We start from the raw sequence: 6,575 nt of genomic DNA, 5'->3' as shown, positions 1-6,575 counted from the left end.
CGGGGTCTGGGTGCTTGGTCCACTTATCCTCAGTCTCCAAAGAAGCTTTCAGAACTTCACGTTTCTGTTGGAGGTGCTGGTGCTGAACGCTGAGGTTCAGGACGGCCTGAACCGGTCCGTGAGCTCCACCAGCAATGATTTACTAAAGCCCAGTCAGTCCGTGGGCGGGAGTGATGGGATCCTTACTCCATGGACTTTGCTGAAAACAAGGAATGAAGAGAGCATCGAGTGCAAACAGCCTCTGAGGCGAAGGTACAGCTCTGACCCTGGTCCCCGTTCCTCCTGGGACCCTGAACAGCCCAAACCACAGCTGAGATCCATAACTGGAGTTACTCTTTGTAGTGACATGGAACATACACTTCAGATCCAGGCTGCAGTACGGGCTTGCTGCTGTAAATATAGTAAAGACGTAAAATGATGAGAAAACGAAGAGATTTCTCTAAAGAGTAACCCCTTTGGGTCATGCGATGGAGGTAAGAGTAAAAGCAGTCTGGGGAGGAGAAGGCTCCGGAGGGAGCTGGGAACCGGGACACAGAGGACCCCGTTAACACATCTCTGTGCTCGAGGCACTGATTCCATCACCCTGTTGGATTGTGTCGCTGTTCCTCTGCTCTCTCAGGCTGTGCTCAGTGAAGGATCCCGGCTCTAGAGCCCGGGCTGACGGAGATTTTAACCAAAAGTGTCCTTTTTTCCCCCGCCCTCTGCTGGGAGCGGCGGGACTGCGCTGTCCCCGGGCCGCTCCCGAGGTGACACAAGCGCTGCTGGCACCAACCCCGAGTCTGCAGCTGACCCCAGCCCGTGGCTCCGTGTCTCGGTGATGGCTGTCCCTCGTGCCGTGGCCGGCAGCGCTGCCAGCAGCAGGGGACACGGCTGTCACTGCCCTGCCGAGCTCGCCCACGAGCGGCACACGCGGGATGCTCCCGGCTGCGGGCCCGGGCTGTGCTCCGGGCCGCTCCTTAGCCCGGCTGCATGGCTGCAGGGCTGCATGGCTGCAGGGCTGCATGGCTGCATGGCTGCACGGCTGCAGGGCTGCAGGGCTGCACGGCTGCAGGGCTGCACGGCTGCATGGCTACCGGGCTGCATGGCTGCATGGCTCCATGGCTGCACGGCTGCAGGGCTGTATGGCTGCATGACTGCAGGGCTGCAGGGCTGCATGGCTGCACGGCTGCAGGGCTGCAGGGCTGCATGCACACGGTCACTGGAGCATTGCATGAGCTGGATGTGCACATCATTCCTCAGTCCGTGGGGCTGGATGTACACATCTTTCCTGCCCCTGGGCTGGATGTGCTCATCTTTCCTGCCCCTGGGCTGGCTGTGCACATCGGACTTCTCCGTGGGGCTGGATGTGCACATCGTTCCCCTCCCGTGGGACTGGATGTGCACATCTTTCCTCTCTCGTGGGGCTGATGTACACATCGTTCCCCTCCCGTGGGGCCGGCTGTGCACATCATTCCTGCCCCTGGGCTGGATGCACACATCGTCCCTCTCCCGTGGGGCTGGCTGTACACATCATTCCTGCCCCTGGGCTGGCTGTACACATCTCTCCTGCCCGCGGGCTGGCCGCAGTCCGGGCAGCAGCAGCCCGCAGCCCTGCCGGTCCCCAGCAGAGAGCACTGCAGGAGCAGCGATAGGAGCGCCCACCGGGGAGCTGGGTGCTGGTGAAATCCCCACTGAAGATAAAAGCGCTGTCTGTCATCCCAATAGTGAGGGCCAGTGATGTTCCAAGACGATCCAAACAAGCAGAACGAGTGAGTCTTGCACTCAGACCAGGAACCATACCAGTAAGGCAAAAACAATAACCTTTAAAATTAAAAAGTCACAGGGGATTGGCATCAATAACTGAAAAATTCCAAAGAGCAGGTTTGATCTTGTGTGCTCTGGCTGCCCCTCCAGCTTTGCCTGTGAACGCCTGTCACCCACCCCGGACCCTTGGAGATGCTCAGTCTTGTGGCTCCTGTTCCCCTTCACCACACACATCCCAAAGGAGAGGTCAGTTCTAAAAAGCTCAGACAATCGATGACTCACTCTGAAGCCCCGGCACACAGAGACATTGCACTGTTTGGCCACCTCACCTGGGCATTAGTCCAAAAGTGCTCCCAGCTTCCTGGGCACCATCACCTTGATTTTCCTTTTCCCCAGCCAGGTGGAACGAGGAGCTGTGCTGGCTTGTACCTGCTTGCACAGCCTCAACAGCTGTACAGATGTGCTGGGCAGTGGAATGGCCCTCCTTCCCCACTGGTGCTGATCTCAGTTTGGGGTTGGTAGGGACTGTGCTGGAGAACCTCTTCCTTGCTTCAGCCACCCCGTGTGTCTGAGCTCCTGGGGCACAGACAGCACTGGGATGTGCTGCTCCTCCATCCCTCACCTCGGGGAGCTCAGGGGACAGCTCTGGCTGCAGCTCCTGGGGCACAGACAGCACTGGGATGTGCTGCTCCTCCATCCCTCACCTCGGGGAGCCCAGGGACAGCTCTGGCTGCAGCTCCCGGGGCACAGACAGCACTGGGATGTGCTGCTCCTCCATCCCTCACCTCGGGGAGCAGCTCTGGCTGCAGCCCCCGTGGGCACAGACAGCACTGGGATGTGCTGCTCCTCCATCCCTCCATTCAGGGAGCCCAGGGACAGCTCTGGCTGCAGCTCCCGGGGCACAGACAGCACTGGGATGTGCTGCTCCTCCATCCCTCACCTCGGGGAGCTCAGGGACAGCTCTGGCTGCAGCTCCCGAGGCACAGACAGCACTGGGATGTGCTGCTCCTCCATCCCTCACCTCGGGGAGCTCAGGGGACAGCTCTGGCTGCAGCTCCCGGGGCACAGACAGCACTGGGATGTGCTGCTCCTCCATCCCTCAATTCAGGGAGCTCAGGGGCAGCTCTGGCTGCAGCCCCCGTGGGCACAGACAGCACTGGGATGTGCTGCTCCTCCATCCCTCACCTCGGGGAGCAGCTCTGGCTGCAGCTCCTGGGGCACAGACAGCACTGGGATGTGCTGCTCCTCCATCCCTCACCTCGGGGAGCCCAGGGGACAGCTCTGGCTGCAGCTCCCGAGGCACAGACAGCACTGGGATGTGCTGCTCCTCCATCCCTCACCTCGGGGAGCTCAGAAGGGACAGCCAGGGGAACCAGAGGAGGGCAGGCTTTGTGTCACACTGAGAACCTATCGAAGCACCAGCAGAGTGGGCCAGATCTGGGGAAATTCAGTGTTCCAGACACTGCTGGTACAGCCTGTGGAGCATTTCTAGGGAATTCCATGAGGATAAATGTGCACAGAGACGTTGTGGCCTCCACAGATCAGACACCGCAGGAGCCACATCAGGGGAAGTTCCTAAATTACTCCCATGCCAGTACAGCATGAACCCAACCAGGAAAGGGTTGAGCTGGCTATTCCTGGGACTTGTTTTGTCTGGTGGCTTCCTACAAACTGGAGCAAGGAGTCACCAGCTTGTTCCACATCATTAGGAACTGGCAGCTCCCCAACCATTACCAGCATAGCCTGGATCTCACCCAGCATCTCTGAGATGAAAGACATTGCAGCACCACTGCACTCACTGTTTTGGGTCCCAGTCCAGCTCCCACTCAAGGCAGTTCCTCTTTTTCCACTGACTGCAGCTGGAGCTGGGTCTGACATTCCTGTAACAGATCTGTCTCAAGCCCTGAGTTAGGTGAAATACTGCTAAAATACTCCAAACCAACAGACAGGGGCCTGCAACCCTGCTATTCTCTGGCATCAAATTAAAAACAGCAACACAGGAGCATGAGGAATTCTGTTTCCTTCCTGAGAACGCTGAAGGTCTGAACTTAGAGCAGCCAAAGCACCTGGTGAAAGGAATGCAAGAGCCTGCTGGAAGTGGGTGTCTGTGGGAGGCTGACACTCTTCCCAAAGTGCCTCCCTGCCAGGAGCACCATCAGAGAAATGTCCCTGGTGGTGATGAACATCCTGGTAGCACTTACCTGCCCTCAGAATGGCCCAGGTCATTGCTCAGAACTTGGGAGAAATGTCTGTCCAAAAGAGCATCCGAAGGCAAAGTGAAGAACGCATGTGGTCACGCAGCAGGGCACAGTGAGGAGACACATCACTGGGCTGTTCTGTCAGCAAAACTTCCTTGAGAGGACTTGGAGTGATCTAATGGACATCCTGAAGGCTGTGGAGAAAAGGCAGACACTTTGAATTCCTTCTGTCGTTCTGCAGGGAGTGATTACTGACTCCTCCTGTTTCCCACGTGGAAAGATGAGGCAGGAAAGGAGCAGGCAGGGCCGAGGCCAGGGCACTCTGCCTTGCCCCAAGGTCAGCATTTGTCTGTCACACCCACAGCTCCCTCAGCCAGCTGCACTCGGGTGCTACACATGTTCCAAGACTTGGCCTCTGCTCCTAAACATCTTGTCATTGCTAAAATAGTTCCAGTTCCACGCTCAGGGCCAAGGCACCGGGCAGCAGCTGTCAGTTTAAACACTGGGTCATGCTGACCCACCCCGGGAGGAACAAGGTGGGCATCCAGGGGAAAGGGAAAATGGTAAAATTATACCTGGCAAAAGGCGTTTTTCCCACACTACCCTGGAGCTGGATTCACGAGCTTATGGTGAGGAGATGCCACTAGGGCCCAAGGTTTTCCCTAGAGCAGGAGGTGTGATCAGTGGGAAGAGGGGACTGAGAGCCCTTGGGAAGCTGTTCAGAGCCTGGCCAGCCTGGGCTGGTGCTGACTCAGACACCACTGACTGCGACAGCCAGCCCTGCTTCTGCAGGAATTCCTGGGGCTTCACACTCTGGGCAAGGGCTGAGACACCTCTGAAAGCCCCTGGGGTCTGTCAGCAGCACCAGGAGCCTCCCAGGAGCCAGCCCTGCTGGAGGGCAGTGGGTGAGCAGAGCTCCTCTGCCCTTGGCAGCCCACGGAGCCAAACAGAGGGTATGGAGTCAGATATAGGGTATGGAGTCAGATACAGGGGACAGAGTCAGATATAGGGGACAGAGCCAAGTGCAGGCAGAAAGAACCCCGATTTTTCAGGATCCAAAGGAAATCAATGGAGCAGAGCAGCAGCATCCCCTGTGTGAGCCAGCTTCCCTCCATCCCCACAGCGAGCTCCTCTGCAGGCAAGAGCAGGACTAATGGGAAACATGTGGGAGGAGGGCCAGTGATCCAGGGCTCAGGAGGAGCAGCTGAAGCAGAAGGAGCTACCTGGAGCCCATTCAGGAGTGAGCTCAGGGACCAAACATCTGGTGAACGGGGAGTGGGGCTGGGTGGGGGAAGGACGAGGTGCAGGGGCCAGTCTGGTGCTCCCACCCTGCCCAGGCTGGGAGGAGCACAGCAAAGGGGAGAGTCACCGACCATGTCACCACCACCTTCCACACAGCATCTCTGGGCCTCCTCCCAGGTTAAACTGCCAGAGCTGCACCAGGGGCTCTGCCAAAGCCAGTGGGGACATTGCTGCCTGCTGGGGACTAAAGGCACTGCTGTAAGGCAGTGAACAGAATATTGTTGTGTAGCAGAACGAGAGTTGCTTCCAATTTAAGCCCTGGTATCGTGGTGACAGCTGCATCACCTACGTGCTCTTGTCATCCCCCAGGTGTAATTACAGCAGAATCATGGTGGGAACATCCCCGGTGTGACAGTGTTCTGAATATCTGCTTGCCATGTTCGTGGTTCTCTGCAGTTTAACTAAAACACCTGCAAGGATGAAATATCCTTCATCTCAACAACATCTCTCACCTCCTTGGATTTGCAGATAATGGCTTGATGCAATCTTTCCCTTAGAAATAAGGACGGGTTGTTTTTGAAGAGGAATTGAATAACCGAAGAGAGGATGGAATGCTCAGAGGAGCTCAGTTACCAAAGGCTCTGCTGTTTTATTAGCTAACATCAGCATAAAGTGCTCAGTAAAATGGCTGCCCATCCCATCAGTTTTATTGCCTTCCACATGTGCTTTTTTATTGTCATTAGCTTAGCTTTGAACAACCCTTTCCAACCTTTCCTGAGTCTTCATCTTTGCTGTCCTCACTCCAGAATTAAGTAACAAAGCTGTAACCCAGAATTTTCCCTGCCTTTTCCCCAAGGTTCATTGGGTCACTCCAGGACCTCCTCCTTTCCCTCCTCCCTGACACCCTGCTCCTGCCCTGAGGTCTGTGCAGACTCTGAAATCACCAAGGCTCTCACTGCCCATTAAAGCCCTGCCTGACCTTCAGATCCATCTCAGTAAATCTTCTGTCCAGCACGGCCTTGAAAGAATCTGCTCTAACAGCCCGAGATGAGGATTAAGTTTTATAGAAACAAAAGCAGTAACTGCTACAATTTGAACATATTTTCCCCTGGATCTGTGTTCTGTTCAGTGAATGAGGATTTTCATTTGAATATGTTCTGTAACGTTACAAATGGATACAGGAGCAATGAGCCAGCGAGGCTCTTGCAAAGCAGCGATGAACCCTCCAGGACTGTGTGTCCTATTGTCACAGCTTCATGGGCACTGCCCCTTGTCCTGTGGCTCTGACACTGTCCATCTCCAGATCCTTCCAGAAACACCCTCAGCCGGCTCCCCCAGGAACTCCAGAATAAAACTGCAATCCCTGAAACATCTCAGCACTTCTTTTGGGAC

At 56.1% G+C, this 6,575-nt stretch overlaps 1 protein-coding gene across 2 annotated transcripts in view; it reads left to right on the top strand.

Annotated features, from left to right (window-relative positions):
* Positions 1–6,575, top strand: part of CLSTN1 (calsyntenin 1) — a 225,498-nt gene that overhangs the window by 114,859 nt on the left and 104,064 nt on the right. The window contains exon 20 of one of the 2 annotated variants that reach the window (XR_010745249.1): positions 2,468–2,487. The exons of the other annotated variant lie outside the window; for it this stretch is intronic. The gene's annotated coding sequence lies outside the window, so the exon portion shown is untranslated. Of the gene's footprint in view, positions 1–2,467; positions 2,488–6,575 lie in introns of those variants that run through there. 2 annotated transcript variants of the gene reach the window in all.

This window comes from Sylvia atricapilla, chromosome 22, assembly GCF_009819655.1.
Source record: "Sylvia atricapilla isolate bSylAtr1 chromosome 22, bSylAtr1.pri, whole genome shotgun sequence".
Classification (NCBI taxonomy): Eukaryota; Metazoa; Chordata; class Aves; order Passeriformes; family Sylviidae; genus Sylvia; species Sylvia atricapilla.
Note: the sequence above shows the minus strand (reverse complement) of the source record. Positions and strands in the feature narration are given on the sequence as shown.